The following is a 23,646-nucleotide window of genomic DNA, read 5'->3' on the forward strand; positions in this document are numbered from 1 at the left end:
ATCCCCTAAAGCATAGCTCTTGATCTGTTATTCCTTTCTTATTTTCATTTTTTAGCTCATACCCAAGCCTGATGAGTAAACTCCATGTCTAGCATCTAGTGCTTCCTTACCCACTATAATTTTCCATGCTAGAGGCACAAGGAAAACAAAAGCATTTTTGCAGCATGGGCTTCACAGCTTGGTCAATCTTCTACTGGGAACGCTGGATCCATCATTCTCTCTCCTAATTTTCCAGATTTTAAAGTTCACCCAATCAAAATGTCACTTTCTTGACAATGACTTCCCTGATCTTTGATTGCTTCATCTGGAGTTACTCACTGACACTGAATTTTAAGCCATTTTCTCTTTTTGTGTTGTTATTTTTGTGCATGTCTTCTTCCTAAGAGAGATCCATATGGGTATAATTTACATTTTGTTCTAGACATATAATTGTTAAAAACTCAGACAGAGATTGCTTTTGGGGGAGCATGTAGCAATCTATCTTTTTCCCACAATCGCTACATATACTTAATGTAGTAATTGGATTACTGTGCTGTAATAAAAGGGAGAGCTCTTTAGAAAAGTTGTACTGAGAAAACACTTGTTTCAAGTATTAAAAAAAGGTTCATCCATTTGAGGCTGAATGGAGTGATGGGATTAATGAATTTTAAGTCAATATTTTAATTCCCCCCACAATGTTTCATTACAGTTTTCAGAAGAGTCAATTTTTGTCAGACGTAAATCCAGCTACATGCCATAGAAATCAGTGATCATGATCTTCATGCAAACAAAAGCACTCTGGTGAAAGAAGAATTAAACTCCATTTAACAAAAGTGCATGGAGTACTGACTCTGACATGATGTTAGGGATTTCTATAATGAAAGCAGTCTCTTCTTTCAAGTAGCTGAAAATCTATCAGCCCAACCTTTCAAGATTCATGATGTAGATAAGTAGAGGATTATTTTCTTGTGATTTGTGTGCCTTTACAGACTCAGAATCATGACTATATTTGTTTAAACTTTCATATATTACTCACTAGAGTATAGGAGTACTTATTTACATTTTTTATTTAAATGTATTTCCAATTATGTTAGAAGTACAAACCTTGGGAAATTAATTTATTACAACTGTAGCTTTTCTTAGGCTATACTCTGGACCTTGACATATTTAAATACTTTCGCCGAGAAATGCAAGACTAGACAATCCGGGCATAAATACCTTTCATAGCCTATCTCCACAGCTAAGCTCAGTCTACCATGTAATTTTCACTGAAGCTGGAGTATAAAATTTGAAAAAATCCGTCAGTCTAAATGTGTTCGGGTGCACTACAGAGCATTCACTCATTTTAAATTTTCTACCTTAACAGAGAGACTTTGGTGATTTATATTAATGTTTTGACTGGTTTTGATAGTGGTTGTTGACTGACTTCTTTCCTCTAAAGTCCCCAGAGCTCTATGGAGATCATAGACTCAAATAATTTTGGAAGCAAAAAGGGCTTGCTGATCTATCCAGACCCAATTTTCTCTTCTCTACATACGAATCTGAAACATTGAGTGATCTCCACATCATTTAATCAATTACTATTTATCCTCCTAGCTTTGTGGTTAGCTTAGCTTCACTATGGTAATAAGTTAGGAAAGTTCCAGTTATTATCAATGTTGTGGTACAGTTGGTGCCTGAAAAATGACTTGAAGTAAAGACTAGACTTTAGTAAACTGAGAATGGGATACTCAATTTATTTTGTGTTTGTTTGTTTTCTTTGGACTCACATGTGTTATTTTTATTTTATTTATTTTTATTGTGAAAATACTGTACAGAGGGGTTACAATTACATGAGCAAGGTAATGAGTACATTTCTTATCAAGCATTGTTGCCTCCTCTGTTTCCTCTTCCCATCCCTTCCCATCTCCCACCCTGCACCATAGTTTGTTTTTCGACATAACCTCTTGTACATCTCATTGTTGCAATGGGTCCACCTGTATGGCTATTTAAACAATTTGTTTTTTTTTCCCTTCCCCTTCTCAAATTATACCAACATCAAATACAGTGAAAGCAGGAGTTATACCGTGGGGGAGGGACATACAAAGCAACAAAGAAATCATTGTATAAATATGTTAGAAACAATAGCAAGAAAGAAAAACCATTTGAGTCCTTATCTTGGGGTTCATTTTGCCTAACATCAACTTATCTGACCATTTCTGCTTGTCTCAGACATATACCAGTTATTGCAAATAAGAGAAACCAACACACATGTTCTTTTAAGGTCTTCTCTTTGTAGTTTTCTCTGAAGGTAATTTCCCCTTCCATCTTTTTTACTTCTTGTCTTTTTACCTCTGTCTGATGTGGAATTAGAGCAGATATCCCTGCCCATCCTCATGCAATATTAACTATGTCTCCTTTCCTGAACATCTTTTATCTAGCATGAGTGTGATATCTTCAGAGAAATCCTGTGGATTACTTATGCAAGCTCCCATCCATGCTGGGTAGCCATCTCCAAGTGATGCTTCAAGTGCTTTGTGCAAACTGATTGCATGACTAATCTCCTGGGGTCTTCAACATTTCAATTAGCATAGGAAGGATAAAAGGTTAGGAAATTTCCACTCTGGGTGCTACTAGTGGCAGATGTACATAGTAATTCTGGACAGATAAAAAATCTTATATCTGCTTTTAGTTTGAAAGTCTACACTTAAGATATGATTTTCTCAGGGAAACACCAATAGATTTGCTATCTTTATATGCCATAATGGCCCATCTTTTTTTTCCTTTTTGGTAGGAACACGATGATAATGTATTCCAAACCAAGGTAGGAGAAAAGACCGTGCTACTCTGATATTGGATTTTTTTTAAAGGTTAGAGTTGCTTTATCTTGTATATAAGAAGGTAATTGTGTTTGCAGTGATTGTTGCTCTTTGGCCTGTGAATCCTTTACTCTCTATTTAATTTCTGGAAAGAGGCATTTGCTTGTAAGGTATTTTCTATTTCATTATGAAATAATAAGAAAGCTAAAGCAAGCTTGATTAAATTATGGCTATTCAGAGACAGAAAATGTTCAATGCCAAATTTAGTGTTTTACAATTGTACTTGTCAATTAACAGTAATAAAAATCATGGCTGGAGCAGACCTTTGAGTGTAGTTAGCTGGCTTCCAGATGCATGCTTTGAAATAAATGTAGAATTCATTAGCCCATTTGAAAACAAAACAAACTTTCATCAAGTCATAATGTTGTTTAATGGTAACATAGAAAAGATTGAGAAGGTACATAAAATAGAAGGTATAGATAGCCCTTTGGCTTATTTCTGTGCAGATTGACAGCTCAGAATTAATTTATCTTCACTCAATTATAATTTTAATGGCGAAAAAGCAAAGAATATTTGTTATATGTATGATGCATGAGAAAAATTTTAACTCATGCCAGATTAGCTAATTTTAGGAAATGCAGGTATGTAAATGGGACTATAATGATATGACATATCATGTTTTCATTTGCAGTTTGAAAAGTTGTTATACTAGGTCCAATTCAAACCTGTACTTTAGATTTGATATGTGAAAAGTAGCTGGCATAATTTATAAGTACTGCCTGGTGCTGGCTGTGTGCTAAATAATAAAGTAGAGTGCGACATATGAATAAAAGGGAGTTGTTTCTGGAATGATGATTCTAAAGATAGTACTAAATCCTGTTTACAAGGGTACTGTGTTAGGCCTCTTAGGAAGTTGTGCAATGCTTCATTGTTCAGACTGTTAGAAGTTCACATATAATGAAAGAAAGCTGCTCATTTTTCTTTTGATGAAAACCAGCCCAGACAGTACTTCTGATCTTATTTTGATTAAGGAGTTCCGATCTTTTCTAATACCACATTGTTTACTAAAAGCCGATACCAGCACTGCTGTCCCTTAGATTTAGTATATCAACATAAGTTTTCTCACTGTTGCCTCCAACCAACCAAGCACTTCATTTTTCAAGGCCGTGGCACTTTGGCACAAAAGCTTTCTTCAGATCTACAAGGTCAGCGCCTTCAATTCACTCAAACCTTCACCTCTTTCTAAAAATGAAATTCACCCATCGTCTCCATTGTTCTTCACATTCATCTAGTAATGAATGCTAGCATTCTATACTACTCAAAATGAGACATATTACTCTTACAATAAACATAAATACCTCTTTATTCTTAGTCTATTTTCTTTTTCTTTCTTTTTTTTTTTATTTTTTTGGATCCGGTCGTGGGGCCTGAACTCTGGGCCTGGGCGCTGTCCCTCTCTTCAGCTCAAAGCTAGCGCTCTTTTTGTTTTTGCTTATGTGGTGCTGGGGAATCGAACCCAGGGCCTCATGCATGCAAGGCAAGCGCTCTACCACTGAGCCACCTTCCCAGCCCCTATTCTTAGTCTATTTTCTAATAGGATACAAGAGTCTTGAGATAGAAATTTTGTGTCCTCTATTCTCTACTACGTCCTACTTTGTCACATCTAGAACTGTTGCCTGTTTCAAAGTCGGTGCTCAATAATGTCTAATGAATATTTAAGGCAAAAAGCTGTGTCTACTAAAATCCTGATATGATAACTGACATTAAATAGAACTCATAGGCAATGGTTACAATCCTTAAATTACAGGACTCTTAAGTGGAATTCTTTCTCTTTTCTGTAAATGGGCTTATATTCTTGATAAACTATCTTCTCCCTCTCATACTGATGATGATATCTGTTTATTTTCATTTTACAAAGAAGTTGGAAAAATATCTATTTTTTCTGTGTCTAATTATGAAAAATGTATCTTCCATTGTTACAAATAATTTCACTTTGAAAATACATCTTAAATATGAAATTATTTTCTGCTTTCTTTTCTAATTAGGCACCTCCTATTTGGAGTCTTAATAGCTGAAATAACAGAGATTTATCATGTTTTAAAATCAAATTAGCAAGCAGATTTCCTCCTTTATTACTCTTCCATAAAAATCTATTTAGCATAAAATAACAATGCTGCAGTGTTTCCAGGCGATATTTGATTATGTACAGCCTTAAATGGTTCCAATTCTAACCAATTGTTGCAGAGTACATCTAATTATGTCTTTGCTCCTAATTCAACAATCTGTTTTTCCAGTTGTTTCAATCTGGCCTGTCACTCTTTACTCCTATCAGCAGAAAAAGATATTATAGCACCGCCTAGCATTGATCAAGCAATTTTACTAAATGAATAACTGGTGTTTTTTTTTTAATAGGAAACACTGGAAGCTGTAAACAAATACCATCATTCGTTCAACTAATTGGAAAAAAATCACTAGGGGAAAAAAGGATTAGAAACTAACTCCTTGCAAAACGAAAGTCACAGAGGATGTGAAAAATTACCTTCCCACTGCAGTATGTAGAAAGGAAGGCTTGATGCTATATTTAGAAAATATGAGGTGAGCAGAGCAAAGGTTAAGAGCCAAAGGTAAAGAGGTAAACTAAGACCCAGAAAGAGGTTGAAGATTAAAGAATTGGAAGACTTCTTTTTTGTTAATTTTTTCGAAGAACCAACATAGGTCCCATGGTCTCCCTTATGTACAGTAACTAGTATATGTCTAGGACAAGCAGAAAAGGTCAAAAGCTATGTACATATGACCATAAAAGCTGATGGTAAGTGAAATGAACCCCAAGATAGGGACTCAAGAGATTTTTATCTTACTTGCTGTTCTTTTTTAATGTACTTACAATGTACTATGTGATGTTTTTTCTTTTGTATGTTCATCCCCCATGGTATAACCCCTGTAGTCACCGTATTTGATTCCGGTGTCCTGCATCTTGTACATATATTTTTCTAATTTGGGGAGGGGAAGGCAAATAACAAAATGCTGAAATAAGGATACAGGTTGACTCATTGTAACAATGAGATGTACAAGACACTATGTTCAAAACAAATTTTACAACTTTGGTGGAGGGGTGGGGAGGAAAGGGATCATAGGGAAAAACAAAGGAGGGAGTAACAAAGCTCCATAGGAAATGGACTCATTACCTTGCTCATGTAACTGTAACCCCTCTGTACAGTATCTTTACAATTATATATATATATATCTATATATAGATATGCATAATAAAAACATAAGGAAAGACCACTTCCCTGACTGAGTTGGTTCTGTTCCTGATTGAAATGTGCAATCAGAATTACATATCTCCACGTGGCTACCAACAAAACATATGGCTAGTATGAAAGGCACAGAGTGAATCTGCTTAAATGATTAAAAAACTATACTTTCTGTTTCCTCTATCAGATGCCCCTTTCCAGCTTCTAACATTGTTTGCAAAAAGACATGGTTAAACTAACCTATCTAAAATTTCAATCTACACATGAACCGTATACCTCCACATTTAAAAATAATATTTCTGATTTCAACATAGTGTATTATCATTGTTACAATGGGTCAACCTGTGTCCTTGTTTCAGCATTTTATTTACCTTCCCCTCCCAAAATTAGAAAAATATATATACAACATGCAGGGCACTGGAATCAAATACAGTGAAAACACGGGTTATATCGTGGGGGGAAGAACATACAAAAGAAACAAGAAAGTCACATAGTACATTAAAAACAGTAGAGACAAAGATAAAACCTCTTGTGTCCCTATCTTTGGGTGGGGGAGGAAGGAGTTGGGGAGGTGGGGAGGGAAAGGATAGTTGGTGGAAAAATAAAGGAAGAGGTAACAATGCTCGATAGGAAATGTACTCATTACCTTAGTCATGTAACTGTAACCCCTCTGTACAGTATGTTTACAATAATATATATATATAAAATAAAAAATACTTAAAATTCTGAAATAACAATAATAGTTCTGAACAAGTACTGACAGAAATCAGTTAGTATGGCTCTATGCTTAGTACACAAGCACTTAAAGTCTGCTCAAGAGATGACGATTGAGCATTGGAGAAATTTGAATGGAAGAAAGAAAAACAAAAGAAAGGGAAGGGAAGAAAAAGAAGCAGAGAGAGTAAAAGATGGGTGGAGATGGAAAGAGGAAGAAATAGAGAAAGAAAGCAAGAAGGTAGGAAAGATGAAAAGGAGGGAGGAAAGATAGAAAGGAGGGAGTGAAGAAGGAGGAAACCATATGACTTATCTGTTTTTATAAAATACTTTTCTGGTCTATTAATGTCTATCTTATTGAATGCTCCTCATCATTACTGAAAGCCTTGCCACCTGGACCTCTGAGCACCTTGAGATGGTTCTTGGTTTATCATCTCAGCTCATATTCCTCTTTCTGTCTGTAATGTCACACTTCTGGAAAGTTTTGGTAAATTTCCTAGCTATTCTGTACTTGATATCAGCAACATCTCATTGTTATTATCTGCATGACTGAAATTCATTTGACAAAAATTAGCTTGCCTGGATAACTTCACCCTTTGACCCTCAAAGCATTCACGGCAAATATGTACCTTTAAGTTCTTATTTTTCTAGTGGCAATGTGATGCCTGTCATATCATGTCTACTCTATTAATGATTACCAGAATAAATAACTGTTAAGGTATCTCTGAAGTTTTCTTCATATTAATGTGAGAAGTTGTAGCATAACTGGCATTCACAAATGCTACTTGTTTTCTTTTTTTTAATTTTTTTTAAATTTAATTTTATTTTATTTGTGAACATACTGTACAGAGGGGTTACAATTACATGGGCAGGATAATGCGTACATTTCTTACCAAGCATTGCAGCCTCCTCCTTTGTTTACCCTTCACATCCCTTCCCAGCCTCCCCCCCCCCCCCCAATCCCAATCCTTCTCTTTCCCCCCCTTCCCCCCACCACCGACTTTGTAAAGCTCGTTTTCTTTGTCACAAATTCACTATACAATTTCTTCCTCACAACAAACCTTAATAAAACATTTTAGGCTGGTATCTGCACTTTTTAATGTAGGAAAGTCATGTATTAAAAGCTAAAGTACTGTTTGCAAGGTTAAGCAAGTAAAAAAGATGTAGAAAATTAGTTCAGAGAAAGATGTAATGTATAAAACCACATTGTTTAGAATTAAAATGGGATTGGCTTCATTTCTAACGATGACATCAAGAAGTTATGCCATTGAAGGGAAGATCTGCATAATCTGGTTAGTTTACAAATCAACAAAATCTCATTGTTTGGAGGATGAGATGCTCAATGTCAAGGGGCTGGCAAACTGGGAATCTTCTCTCTGAGTTCTCATGAAACAGCACAGCTGTGCACTGTAGCTTCTTTTTAAGGGCACAATACAATCTAATGTAATTTGTGAGTGTCCTGCCTTCCAAACCTCCTTACTTGCCAAAGGCACCACCTAATATGATCATATTGGTGACTAGGTTTACAACGTATGAATCTCCAGGGGCCAAAAACCTTCAGAATACAACCGTAAACTTCACTAAGTTGCTATTTTTCTTTCTTTTAAAAGTGCAGATAAATTATCTACCTTCTCAAAAATTGTAGGTGCTTAAATAATATGATATAATGTAAGTAACATAAAATATTTTAAAGTCAATCATAGAAATTTTGCTTTCTTTTTTGGTGTCAGCCTTAGAGCTTGAACACAGAACATGGCTGCCATCCCTGAGCTTTTGTGCTCAAAGTTAGCACTCTAGCTAGCTAGAATATCTAGTTGAGACCTAGTTCCACTTGTAGCTTTGGTCATTAATTGTAGATAAAAGTGTCATGGCCTGGGTTGGCTTTGAACTGGATCCTCAGAACTCAGCCTCTTGACTAGCTAGGATTACAGGCTTGAGCCACCAGCACCCAGCCAAACTACAGTGTTGTTGATAAAAATTTGATTAAGTGTATAAACCATGATGGCCATTCTCTGGCTTATATAAAATCTCCCTGGAAACTTCAGCTCCTATAAGCTTTTAATGGAGTCAATCAACTGTTTCCTTAGTCTTTTATACTAAGAATACTGATAGCTTTCAGAAAAAATTCATGTACTTGAATATCATGAGGTACAAATTCATAAAGCCTAACCCACTTACGAACTCTAAAGCCATTCACTCATCTCCCCAAATGGCACTTTCATAATACTCAGAACTTTCCTAAATCCTCAATGATTTAAACTTGATTTTATTCCCAGCAGAAGAATTTGCCTTGTATTTCAAAAAGAATTCAAAATCTAGCAGATGGGAAATTCCTCAGTATTCCATATTTAAACATTCTAAGTTATCTACGTGTATTTTTATCATTACCACTTTTACTTTAGTAATTGTGAAAGATCAGCTCTCTAGATTTCATGTGGCTTTGTCAGACATGGGAGTGAATGTCTACAATTGCAGACCTTTGGAGACTGGAGGCAGGAGAATTGAGATTTCCAGCCTTGCCTTGGTAGTAAGATTGTGTTTTAAAATAAAATTGAGTGCATTTCTTATCAAGCATTGTTGCCTCTTCCTTTGTTTCCCCTTACCATCCCTTCCCATCTCCCCCCACACCCTGCGCCAAAGTTATAAAGTTCATTTTTGACATAACATCCTGTACATCTTATTGTTGCAATGGGTCCACCTGTATCCCTAGTTAAACAATTTGTTTTTCCCTTCCCTTCCCTTACCAACATTAAATACAGTGAAAACAGAGGTTATATCGTGGGGGAGGGACATACAAAGGAACAAAGAAATATCATAAATTGTTAGAAACAATAGCAAGAAAGAAAAAAAAAACATTTGAATCTTTATCTTGGGGTTCATTTCCCTAACATCAGCTTATCTGACCATTTCTGCTTGTTTCAGACATAGACTAGTTATCGCAAATAAAGGAAACCATGGGACCTATGTTCCTTAGGGCCTGGCTTACTTGACAGTATAATTTTTTCCAACAATGCTTGATAAGAAATGCACTCATTACCTTGCCCATGTAATTGTAACCCCTCTCTATGGTATTTTCACAATAAAAAATAAAAATAAATAAAACTGAATCAATTCCAACCCAACCCAATCGAACCAAACCAAATCAGAATGGGATTTGGTCATTTCTTTATCTGAATTCAAGTGGTTTTCGGTCTTTTTCAATCTTAACTATAATATAAAAGAAAAACAAAATCATATTCTTAAACATGAAAGGAAAAACATAACCATATTCTCTACGTTTGTCTCTAATTTTCTATTAGAGACATAACAATAATGTCTCATAATAATGTCAACATAATAATGTTATTGTTGTTCCCATAAAAAATTTTGAAATAACTACTTATGTTTGCGAATGCCACTTCTAAACCTCCCACCTAACCTCATTAACATTTACACTGAAATGATGCTGGCTGTGATCATAACCATTTGGTCATTATTAAACCAAAGCACATTGGTTCATACATGCATTACTTATGTTTCCTGTAGCTTTAGTAAATAGTCCTTCCTCTCTCCTCTTAGAATCTATGCTTCCACTCTCTGATGTGTTCTACCATTGGGTCTATTTAGTTAGGATATTTACATACCATTTTCCAATTTAGCCTGCACTCATGACTTTCCAGAGAAAGACCAAAGTGGTAAGGGATGTATTATTCACATCACATTATGCTCAGGATATCTGCTCTCAATATGTCTCATCCCTCTCCCCCTCTCCTCTCCTTCCCCCTTCTTCCCCTCCTCCTCTCCTTCCCCCTCTTCTTCCTCTTCTTCCTCCTTCCTTTCTCCTTACATAAGGAGGATCTATACACTGAAAATTTTTCTTCTTGAAACATCTATGTTTTCTCCCTTGTCTAACTATCTAACCACTTATTAACTTAGGTATTCGTTTTATACATTGGATAACTTTTGTCGAATGGTTCAATTATAATTTTCTAAAATTTGGTACTAGGAAATCTTTCATCTTGTCTTTTTATATTTTTGATAGGCCCCGATTCTTTTGTATTTTTTCACATTCCATTACTTTCTGGAAAATGAGATTTAGAAAGCTCACTTTCATTTTCTCTGTTCCAGTCCTAGACTCAGTCATTCTTTCAAAAAGCCCTTTTTTCTTTTTATTGGATCAGTCATAGGACATGAACTCAGGGCCTGGATGCTGCCCCTGAGACATTTTGCTCTACCACTTTGAGTCACAGGTCTACTTCACGTTTTCAGGTGGTTAAATGGAGATAAGTGTCTCACAGACTTTCCTGCTTAGGCTGGCTTTGAACTAGGATTACAGGTGTGAGTCACCACTGCCCAAGCATTCCTTTCCCTTATATTGGAGAATGATACCATAATCCCTTTAATATTTTGAATGGGAAGATAGCAAAAGGTTCTAAGATTCGATTTTTGTGAAGGAATGCATCTGGCATTGATTAATACATTCTTCAAAATTAATTAAACAGAGTAAGTACCTGTAACTAATGCCTGCAATCCTAGCTACTCAGAAGGCTGAGATTGAGGATCATGGTTCATAACCAACCTGGGCAGATGTGTGACCATTAACCACCAAAAAGCCAGAAGTGGAGTTGAGTGCTAGCCTTGAGGAAAAAAAAAACACTCAGAAACAGCATCCAGGTCCTGTTTTCAAATCCCAGCACTGGTGCACAAATACACACACACAGACACACACACACACTCCAATAGTTTGAAAGCCACCATGGTTTACTTAAAGGTCAATATATCCTCCCAAGTAGAAGCATATGTGCATGGAAGGAAGGACTTTTGGTTTTGATAAAGAAAAAGAGAGAGAGGGTGAGAGAGAGAGACGAAGAGGGGAAGAGAGACACAGAGAGAGAAGAAGAGAGGGTAGAGAGAGAGAGAGAGAAGAATTATTCTTTACACTTTTTAAGAGAGATGTGTCTCATAGTTTCCCTGCCTTACACCAACTTAAGTATCCCTTGAATTAATAAGTTCTTGGTAAATATTTGCTGACCATTTTCAGGTGACCATGAATCTAATTTCATCTTTATACACATAGAACACAAGAAAAGGTAAATGTCAATGATTTGTTATCTGTGTCATAAAATTTCCATTTTCCCATGTCCTATTCAACTTTTTAGGATGTAATCTATGCTCTGTAAAGAGCTAGACCAGTTTGTAAGTCATATAGAATTTGGTGTTCATAAACAACATTCAAAGTCACATTCAATTGGTTACTTGTGAAATTACTTAATAATGGTTTTTAGTCTGAGAATAAGATTATTTCTTTTCTCTAATTGTTTTAAATCCCAGAATATCCTTATTGTATCCTACACAGAATATTGCCACACTTAAGTGATTCTCTGTATTTTTTTAAAAATGAAATTTGTTCTCTCATGAACTTAAAAAGCATCAGTACAGCATACAAGCACTGTGAAGTTTTCCATAATATGAGGTAATTCTTAATCTTCTGCAAATTATTTACTGAATGCTCAGTGTTCTAAAGGACTGCTAATTATTGATACATTAAGAAGTGTATTGCAATGAAAATATAAAGCACAATAAGCAAAACAAAATTATTTAATAATCACAACACACAGGATGCAGTTTCCTTCCCAGGCTAGACTCCCACCATGATCCTCAAACCTTTGCTTCCTGAATAGCTAGGATGACAGGCTTGAGCCATCAATGCCCAGCTCTGTTCATTTTTAATACTAAGGTATTATTGTACTTATCTGAATTCATCTTCTGTTACTATATCTTATATTGTTACTATATCATATATTGTTACTATACCATATATTGCATGGGAAAAGCTAAAAGGCTAAATGTTTCAATCTACTCAACTAGAAATTATAAGGTAAATTGCTTTTTAGCTGTTTGCTGATATTTCAGTGACAACATACTCATGTCGTATATGGATATGATTTCTACATATGTCCAATAGTATCTCATCAATGTATTTTTTAGATAAGAGGAAGACAAGATAAATCACCAATTGATGAATAAAAGTCAATCTGTAAGTGATTATTTTGCATGATTTTATCTTCACTGCTTTTAAAAATGATTTTCATTAGAATATAGCAGTTGAACACATGCATACAATGGATTTTGATCCAACTTCTTCCCTCTAACTTTCTCCCTTACTTCCCTTCCCTTTATAATCTTAGGGGATCCTATTAAATACCTTCACCTCAAAAAAGTTGTGTTTCATGCGGAGAGCAGTAGACCTAAACCAAGCAAGCCATGTAACGCATCACCAAGTTAAAAGTCACTAGAGGGAGATGGGAAGGAATAGGAAGGGGAAACAAAGGAGGAGGCAACAATGCTTGATAAGAAATGTACTCATTATCTTGCCCATGTAATTGTAACTCCTCTGTACAGTATTTTCACAATAAAAAACATGTTAAAAAAAGAAGAAAAAAAAGTCACTAGAAGTGGCATAGATGATGCTTTTAGTCTCAGAGAAGAATGTTTGTTCTTACATTTTCATTTCCAAAGGACTTTTTTCTGTCATTAATGCTTTCATTTTTTAATTGTGGTAAGAAGACACAATAAAACATACCTCTTAGAAATTCTGAGGGCAAAATACAGCATCATTAATTACGGTTCCAATTTTGTTGAGTACTACTGAAGACCTCATTTTTCCTGCAAATCAGAATCTTACTAAACATCAACTCTCCACTTCACTGCCATTTCTTTTCAACAGCTGGCATATTGCTGAAGAGAAGAGCAGTTTAATTTGCTGTGTAGATCCTTACATGGTATTCTTATTGTTCATTATCTTTCTTAAATCTTGATGGTCACGATTGCCTTTAAAGTTGAAAAATGATCAGAATTAATTAGACTGGCTCGCAACTAGTCTCTCTAGCTTCAAGCAGTCTGCATGGTGACATTAATGTACAACCTCTGGCATTCACTTATTAACACCCTTCCCAGGGGCATAGTAACCTTCACCTATTTATTTCTAATCCAAATTAAATATTGTCCAAGACCACAACATTTTTTTAAAAGAAAAAAGCAGAAGCTATAGAAATAACTCTACTAACCCACCTTGTCAGTGAATAAAATGTCCTTCATATATATATATATATATACACCCACATACATACATCATAATATGCTTATGTTTGAATATACTATATATATTTGGATTTTTTTGTTACTGAAGAAAGAAGAAACATACACACCATAGATGTTTTCTCTTCCCCAATCTGCCATTCAAGTTATGTAACATTCAATAATGCCATTTGGTAAATTAAATTCACCAATAATTTTATCTGTTCTCTTTTCAAACAGCATATTATTTCTGAACTTGTAGCAGGTTGTCTCAATAATACAATGTCTTCTACCTTTTGATAATGGCATGAAATTTGAATGTGTCATGCAGCTAATTTGACAAGGTTACATAATAGCACTGCACTGAGGACCAGGAACAAATGAATTGCAGTTGGTTCTACACAACCGAAATGGATATTTTACCATAATTTAGTTTACATTTTCTGTAAACAAATTAATAAATATTAATGAAAGTTAAAATGTGTACACCAAAGGTGGGAGGTAGTAAAGTGCAATGGTCATACACATTGCTGTGGAGATCAACTGGTCTTGGTTATTTTCCAGCTTTCCAAGGGCTTTTGACATATCAGCCTCCTGAGTAGCTAAGATTATAGGCTTGAGATACAGGTACTGAGCTGCACATTTTATTTTTTATATAAGGGACTATAGATTTTGAAAATATTTTTAATAAGTGAAAAGCTGTACTTATATAAGAAATCAGACAAAATGCAACAAGAGTGTATAAATGAGGACTGTGTAATCCTTTCCATAGAGCTGTCAAGCCAATAGTTGGCAGTTACTGACCATTTAATGTGGAACATTAAGTCCACTTATGAATTATGAACATTGATTCTAGTAACCACCCAAGGAGACTGGAGTAGCATTTATAAAATGAGTTTTATAGGTGGAGATGTACAATTTGCTGTGTTTGCTTGAACTAAGGTGTCTCAGTCCCTGAGCTTAGTTCTTAAACTAAGGTCTGAGCCTGACACTTACAAAGTGAATTTAAGATCGGCTTTCTTAAATTAAAAAAATAACATTTCAAATGATTGCAATAATTCCAAATATCCTTTTCCCTTTCCAGGTTTACTGTTTCCCAGTACTTAATCTTAGCTGAGTTCAGTGGCCTAAATAAATTCTATGAAGTACAAAAGTTTATCTTCTAAGGAAAGTTAATTAGCAGTTCTACTTCTCTAGGGGCATTGCTTCTTGGAAATGACACTTAAAGTTTTGACTCGGCTACATCATTTAGTATCTAAGTGCGAGAGCAAGCATGCATGCATGTGTGCATGCACACACACACACACACACACACACACACACACACAGAGTCCTTAAACTTTCTAGATGTGCAAGAATACTAAAAAACGTGTTCTGAACCAAATAGTATGATTTTTTAATTGTATTGTTTTGCATTTCTGTCTTGAATTTTAGGAATGCGGAAAAGATTTTTACTTAAGGCAATTTTTCTATATGAAATTTGTCAGGGTATGGCAATTGATAATACCTTTAAAATTTTAAAGTATCTTTTAAGGTATCTCAAGATACACAAAATATTTTCTCATTAAAATGAATCTGTAAGTCACCAAAACACACAAAATAAAGTAAAATTGAATAAAGTAAATGGCAGGCAAAGGTAGTCAGCCTAACACAGCTCCATCAGGCTAACACAGCTCCATCATTCCTCCTTCTTGAGGGCCTAATCCCAGACAGCTGGAAGCTTCATTGTGGAAAAAAATCTGTGAAGATATTCTCCAATATTATACCTCCTGTCTAAGGTGGGAGGAGCTGACATTAGCTCATTTTCAGCTTGTAATTGCTTGTAGGTAAGAAATGGCAAAAATGTAAGTTCTTGAAACTTTAAAAATCACTTAATTGTCTAGCATTATGTTGAATATTAATGTATTTTCTTACTTGAAACATTGTGTTTTGTGTGTGTGTGTGTGTGTGTGTGTGTGTGTGTGTGTGTCTAGAACTCAAGGCTTGGGCACCATCCCTTTGCTTTTGTTTTGTTCAAGGCTAGCTTTGTACCATTTGAATCACAACTCCACTTCCAGCCTTTTGGTGGTGCATTGTAAATGAGTCTCAAGGACTTTCCAGCCTAGACTGGTTTCAAGCCATGAGTCTCATATCTCAGCTTTTAATATTTAGGATTATAGATGTGAGCCATTAGACCCCTGCTAAATATATGACTTTTATATATTCTTTTCTTTTCTCTTCCCCTTCTCTCCCTCCCTCTTCTTTTTTTCCTCTTCCTCCCCCTGGTGCTCCTCTTACTCCCCTTCCTCCTCTTTTGTACATATTAAGTACGCTTACTGTCAGTTGACCACTTGGGTTCTTAGAAGACAGGTTCTACTAATAAGCTCAGGCTCACCTAGAATTCATAATGCTCCTAACTCTGTCACCCAAATTCTAAGATTATAGGAAGCAACCATACATTTATGTTTCTGGGTACATTTCTATTTTTAATTTAATATTTGTCTTTCCAAGAGGAGGAAATGACATCTAAAATGTTAGGAATTCTAGAACATGCTTTAGTTGAGATAAAACTTTTTTTAAGTAATAGGGTAAAGAAGAAAGATGAATTTTGTAGGTTCCTATGGTGTCAGCAAATAACATCATGTAGGTTTTCTACTTGTTCCAAAAATCAAGTGATGTCAATATAAACTTGGGAAAATGGTCATCATGGGCAACATGGTGTTTTGTTAGAGAGGATGGAGAGAAATAGAAATGATAAATGGCTCTGTTGGATGCTGTTGGATTTCAGAGAGATTCTGGGAAATTGAACTTCAGAGACTTGTTCATATAAGACATGAAGACTGCAATACACTCTTCATATGATCATGGTGGCAGTAAAAAATAAAACAATGATTCCCATTGTTTATTGACCTGTTCTAGGCAATTCAGTACATTTTCAATCACCTCCCTTCCTCATTCCCATATAACAGAGAAGTAGTTACTTGAGAACAATGAGAAATTTTCTGTGTAATAAGGTGGAGGAGAAAGATGGCTTTGGTAGTTTCCATGATAGCTGCAAATTAATTGGAATCCTTTTCTCAGCCTTGATATCCTGGAAGGATTCCTGAGCATGACTCCCAGGAGACTCAGGGGATGAATGTGTAACAGCAGCAATTCCTCAGGGAATTAAGGAACACACATATCTGCTCATCAAGAGCAGTGGAATGAAAATATGCTGTCTTCCTAGAACTTCCTCTTCAGAGGAAGGAATTTTGGAAGAAATGTTTGACTTCCCTCTTAGAGTTCAAAAGCTGAAGAATGATTTGAAACAAAGAGAATTAGAGGAGGGAGTGTACCATCTCTGCACTTGTGTGCATAGCTTACTAGTCTGTGTTCACGGATAATTAAAGTGTAGGTATGGAAACAAGGAAAACAACGTTGAACAGTAAGAAAATCAAGACAGTTTTCCAGATGTTATTTGTACAATGGTAAATAGCTGGATGTTTTGTCATTCATGGTATGTACTACTTATTTTGGTGTTTTATGTTTTATCTTTTTCTTTCTGGTACTGGGCATTTTTGCTCAAAGTAGCTACACAATCACTTGAGTCACATTTCACTTCCTTATTTTCTTTCTGGCTAACTGGAGAAGAGTTTCAAGGTTTCATCATCTGGGGCTGGCTCTGAACCAAGACTCTCAGAACTCCATCTCCTGAGTAGCTAGTTAAGGAGTGAGCCACTGGCACCCGGATCTACTTCTCTTTATACAAGTGCTTTTTTAAATAAAATTTACAGTGCAAAGAATAAGTTGTGGTGATATTTTAGAATTAAAGAGAAACCGCTCATAGAAGAAAAAAATAATGGTAATAACTCATTTGCTTAGCCAAGTACTAGGGTTTGCAATATTGAGTGCCAACCTGTCTAATTATAAGTCCAATATATTGAGGTTGATGTTATTATTCACCAGTCTTTACATGCAAGGGTATTAGCTATGCTACACCAATTTCCTTAAAGGAGTTACTGGACAATTAAAGTTTGAAGAATTTCTGAATAAGAGTCCAGAAATAGTCTTAGAGGAGCACTCAACAATAGAATAGTATTAGCACAATCAGATCAGCCAAATTGCAAGGATTCACACTGATACTACGTAAGAGACAGATTTAGCATTTATCAGAAGGATGACTGCTTTTTCTAAGTTTGAAGGCATGTGCATACAGTTCAATTACAATTGTTTATAAAAGAATACTTTAGAATATTTCCCTTAGAGGACAATTATTTTGAATCCCTAGAAAAGAACATGTGCATTCAGGCTGGGTACCCAGATCAGTAACAACTGATGTGTCTGAAATGTTTGCACAGGCTCCTTAACCACAGTGAACCTGAATGCTACTTTGATGTCCAAGAACCAAGATATCCGCCATCCTGAGAGGCATTTTCTCAAGCATTGGTGCCTATGTATTTTTTCAAGCAATTCATGGAATCCTAGTTACTGTGTTACTGAAGTACTCAAAGTGAATTCTCCAAGAGCATGGGAAGTGGTATAATTAATGAGACATTAGCATTCACACCAGGTTTCATTCTTCTTCCATCTTTTCTTTCTTCATTAGGAAACAGCTCCTTTTTTTATCTAATTGATGTAACTTGTGAATCTTTAATCTATTCATTATAGTCTTTTCTTCTCATCCATAGTCTACCCTCATAAAGTTCCATGTCCTCTAGTCAAGGACCACTTCCTACTGTATAAAGAATGCTCACACAAACACTGGGACCCTGAAGCCCTTAGATTTGCAGTCCTGCCCTGGCTACTTTTAAACACATTTGCCCTGACTGAAAAAAAATGGGTTCCACGGTATTTTGTTTAGAAATTCAGTATCATGAATATGTTAAGCACCTTTTATTTGCTAACAGAATACAAGGTCAGCTTAGTTCAAAAGAGAAATGCCTTCATAATAACACAAAAGAATACATTTGAATGACCTCGTAAATGAAACAATAAAAATAAATAGAATGAAATAAGCCTTACTGTAGAAACAAGAGTTCTAATGGGGAAAAAATCAGTAACAACTCAAAAAATTGTATGCGGTAAGGAAGGAGAGTGGAGGGTATTATTTTCAGAGCATATACAGCTGAAATTAAATGAAATTTAAACATGGGACAACCAAACTGATTTTGTGTGTGTGTGTGCCTCCTATGTTTATTGTTATTATAATTCGAAGATAGAGACCACCCTGTTATAGAGACCATCATTGCTTATAATCTTTGCACATCCAAGATGACTTTCAAATAGCCTAATAAAAGTGCATTCAAATTACCTAAGAAATAAACTCCAATAAAAATTGGCACTATAAATTGGAAAGCAATAGGTAGAAAGCTTGATTTATTGATAAGTGAGGGTATACTATATATATTCTACATATATGAACTGTGCATTATGAGATCACTCTAACATAAAGGAATTGCAGGAGATAACAATAAATTGATGCAGAGATTAAAGGAAAAAAATATGACACAACCCTCAGATGGGTAGGTTTTGCTTCATAAATTGAATCCATTTATTTTCAAATAACGGGTGTCAATTGAACAAAATTATACCAGGAATGATTGTTTTCTAAGGAAAGATATGGTCAATGGTTTGGTAAGATAAATGATCATCTCATAAGTAAAAAAGAAATTACTTCCCACTTTATGATTTTGAAGGGTTCTCATATATCCTATTAGATGTTCCTAAAGTAAAAACATTTTGGGATCTCATATAATGCATATTCATTAGCAATGATTTTTAATATAGTAGCCCAGTGGAAATTCAACAAAAAATAGGTATTTAAAGTGAGCCTTTTGGCATAAAAATAAATAACATTATAATCTCCCTGCTGTAGAATTATATAACTAATAAATATTCTAAAACATGAATAATAGTTAAAATACATTGTATTATTATGTCATATAAAGTGGGAAATTCTTATCCTGCTTTTATAGACAATTCTGGCCACATTATTGATTTTACTCTTAAAATATGGCTATTTTTAAATTGAAGTGAGGAACTAACAATGCTTCACCAGTTGCCTATATGTGTATATAACCTAAAGTTGGCATTACCAAAGTGTGTTGAAACAAATGAACTACACAAGGATTAAAACTAAACCACAATTTTGATTAAACAGTAAGAGTTTTAACAAGTCACTAGAGTGAAGAGACAAAATGGGAAGAGAAAAATTTTGCTATCTGACACAGGATTAACAACCATAAAATAAAAGGAACTCTCAAAAGTAAACTTCTGAAAAACCAACATCCAATTAAATGGGAAAATGAATTGCACAGACAATTCTTGAATAAAGTAAAATGGCCAATAAAGGAATGTGTTCAACAGCCTTGGCCACAAAAGCAAATTTATCCTCACTGCTATCAGAATGGCCATCATCAAGAGTACAAGCAAGAACAAATACTGTCAAGGATGCAGGGATAAAGAAGTTTCACAGGCTTGGTGTGAAGGTTAATTAAGGAAACCAGTGTGGACATTGGTATGGAAATTCCTCAATAAAGTAAAAATAGAACTACATGTTATCCTGAGATTCTCCTCTTGGCTTGTTTGTTGATAATAGCTTATATATCCTTAAGCAGAAGCTCCAGCAAGAAAATGTCTGAGAGAATCAAGAATAAAGAATTCTAGGTGCAACTTGGTTCTTCCAAGTGTTTAGGGATTCCCCCAACCATGTAATAAATAGTAAATATTTATAATTAAAAGATTCTGCTTCATAGTTACTTGTCTTTGAGGCAAAATGACTTGGCTGTCTCTTTCCTGTTCTTATGATTTGGTACTTAAGGCTTAGCATTTCTTTTTTTCTTATCTGTTTGCTCCTAAAAACTGTTATTTTTATTTTTAAATTGACACATAACATAGAATATGTCCTTCCTTAATGTTCAAGGCAGAGTATGTGTTTCTGTCTCCTCAAAAATTTATTATTTCACTATGACTAAAGTATCAGTAATTCTTCATTCAAAACCAATGCATTGTGTCCAGTCTTAATCTCTTTCATTGTTTTTCAGTAATATGAACATGTCCCTGCCAAACACACATTTCAAATTTTTTGACCTACTGTTTGTATACATAATTACAAACCATAATTTATGTGTTGATAGTATATAATTAAAATTAATTGCTAATATATAATAACTAGATGTAATAATTATAAAATCATATTCGATCAATTATAAGTAACATATAAATAACTTGGTATACATATTACCTAAGCAAAGTTAAACTTACTCAAAACATAATTAATATATATATAAAACAAATATTGGAAGAAGCTGACATAAGCTTAATAGTACAGAACCAATTATAGTTTGAAAAGATACTTTAGAAGAAAGACAGGAAGAAATGAAGGGAAAAGAGAAATAAGTGAAGTAAGGAAGGAATGAAAGAAGAAAGGCAAGAGGCAGCCAGGTAGGCAGGAAGGTGAATAAACAAGAAGTAAAGAAGTAAAAAAGAGGACATTTAGGAACTTTAAATACTAAATTTGTATGCCTTTGCATGCCTATATTTTTCTAGAAAACTAACAAATGATATGGAAATCTCAAGAAATTTAAGTGCAAGACTTGTGAGTAATAATTAAATTTTAGTATGTTACATTTGATCATGATGGACCATTTTTGAAGCTTTAAGTACAGAATTACACTAAATTTCTGGACCTTGACTTCAAGATTAGGCAATTTTATAAATTTTTCTATATCTCTGCTGAACTTCACCTTGTAATTTTCAGAAACATCCTGTTATTTGTAAGTTCTTAAATGATGCTTTATTTCCCCACAAGCAAGTAGGCTTAAGAACGCAAATACTCACAATACAGAGGACATATCATGGAAAGCACAGAGACGGTTGTTAAACTACTCCTCTGTGTTGCCAAATCTTTGAGGTTTTACATTCTAAACCTGTTAGAGAGAAATAAAGAAATGCATTAGCTAAATGTGCTATGTATATTAGAATAGTAACTAAATAATAACAACAACAGACCTAAAGTAAATACACATTTTGCAAACTTGAAAATTTTTGTAGGCATTATTTTCACCTGTTTTTCATTCATTTATGATTTTTTTCAATTTTTAGGAAAATGTTATTGAACCACATGAGTCAATAGTATGTATGTGTATATATATATATACATATATATATACATATATATATATATATATACTAAAGGCAATATTAAAAAGGTAAAGTTACACATGGTGATGTACATCACTAATTACAGCATTTAGTAGGCTAAGGCAAGAGGATTATAAGGCCAGCTTAGGCTATGTAATTAGACCTTGTCTAAAAAAATATAGTCAATGTTGTAATCAAAAATCTAAATTAAAAAACATCTAAATTACTCATAACATTCAAATACATTTCATGCTGTCTATTTTCATGGTTTTCACTTATAGAAACAAAATTAAGTAAAACAAAGTTACAGAATTGTCTGGACATTTAAAATAATGTGGACACTTAGGAAAATAAAGATTAAATAATTAAATTACTTGCCTAAATATCTATAATTTCATGTTGGTATGTGGCAGTCAATATGCATAATTAGTCCAAATGAAAGCATTTTCAGATTTCCTTGAATTATCTATTCTATAATAAATGATGCTTCGATTTAATATAAAATGAAAAATAAGTACATTGACATTCATCATCACAGATAGGACCAAATTTAAATTAGAAAATAACAAACTAAAATAGAGAGCAGATCTGTTTCCCCTCTAAGACAATACCCCTTAAAACTGTGTTATATGCATCTATTTCCTGCCCAGAATGTGTTTTCTCTATAGAGCAGGCTCCATTCAATCACATGTAGCTGGAAGTTTCCAAATGTATCTGTTATCTGCCCCACATTTAATACACACACACACACACACACACACACACACACACACACACCCCTTTGTTCCAATTCTATGAACCCCAAACAGTTGAAATTTTTTCATCCTTAAATCAGTAAATTTTAATTTTTGGAGAGTTTACACTTAACCTTGGATTATGCTCAGTAGAGAATGAAATTAATTTTCCATCCAATTTAGTAACACCCTCCCATATATTACACACACATATATACATACACACACTTATTAGATTTAAACATCGTTGAAAAAATACTGTCTTGGGAAAATAGATGTGTTATGATGTAAAAATTGCATCTGATTGTTCTCTTTCAAATATACAAAATGATCTAAATATATAACTTCATTTATGTTTTGTAACATTATCTAGTGTTTTGTAAGGGTGTGAAATTATCATGTAGTCAATACCAAAAGGTAGGTTTTGCTTTCCTCATATTTTGAGCTTTTGATAATTCAAAGAACTAACTGATATTTGGAGACTGGAATGGACTGTATGTGGCTGGTGGTTATATCCAGATAACTTCAAAGTGTCTCCTCTTTCTGATTATAGCTTTCATTTGCACATGGCTTCTTGGGTTTTATTCATAAGACTGTTTCTGCCTACAGATCTACTTACAGGAGTGTTAAAGCTCCAGATTAGAAAATGAGTGAAATATTTTGTAGATAGTCAAATTTCTTTGTTGAAACTATGTCTATCTGTGCTAAGATCTATAACATGAGCAAATCCTCAAATATGATTCTTTGTATAAAAAGTATGTGATATATTGTTTATAATTCCTGACATAAGGATTAAAACATTTACATATAGAGAAACGAGTAGTAGCTTTAGAAATGCCTAATTAGGGAATGGGAGGTGTGGCTCTAGTTGTAGACCTTGGACAGTTAGCAAAGGAGCTGTACTGAGAGCTGAAGGTGCTGAATTCATGCCCTAGTAGTGGCACAAGAAATAAAGGATGGAAGGAAGGAAGGAAGGAAGGAAGGAAGGAAGGAAGGAAGGAAGGAAGGAAG

The 23,646-nt window shown here is 34.5% G+C and overlaps 1 protein-coding gene across 1 annotated transcript in view; it reads right to left on the reverse strand.

Annotated features, from left to right (window-relative positions):
• Fut9 (fucosyltransferase 9 (alpha (1,3) fucosyltransferase)) overlaps nucleotides 1-23,646 on the reverse strand; it is a 150,815-nt gene that overhangs the window by 44,302 nt on the left and 82,867 nt on the right. The window contains exon 2 of the mRNA XM_013016649.1: nucleotides 21,599-21,687. The gene's annotated coding sequence lies outside the window, so the exon portion shown is untranslated. The remainder of the gene's footprint in view (nucleotides 1-21,598; nucleotides 21,688-23,646) is intronic.

This window comes from Dipodomys ordii, unplaced genomic scaffold (assembly GCF_000151885.1).
Source record: "Dipodomys ordii isolate 6190 unplaced genomic scaffold, Dord_2.0 Scaffold32, whole genome shotgun sequence".
Taxonomy (NCBI): Eukaryota; Metazoa; Chordata; class Mammalia; order Rodentia; family Heteromyidae; genus Dipodomys; species Dipodomys ordii.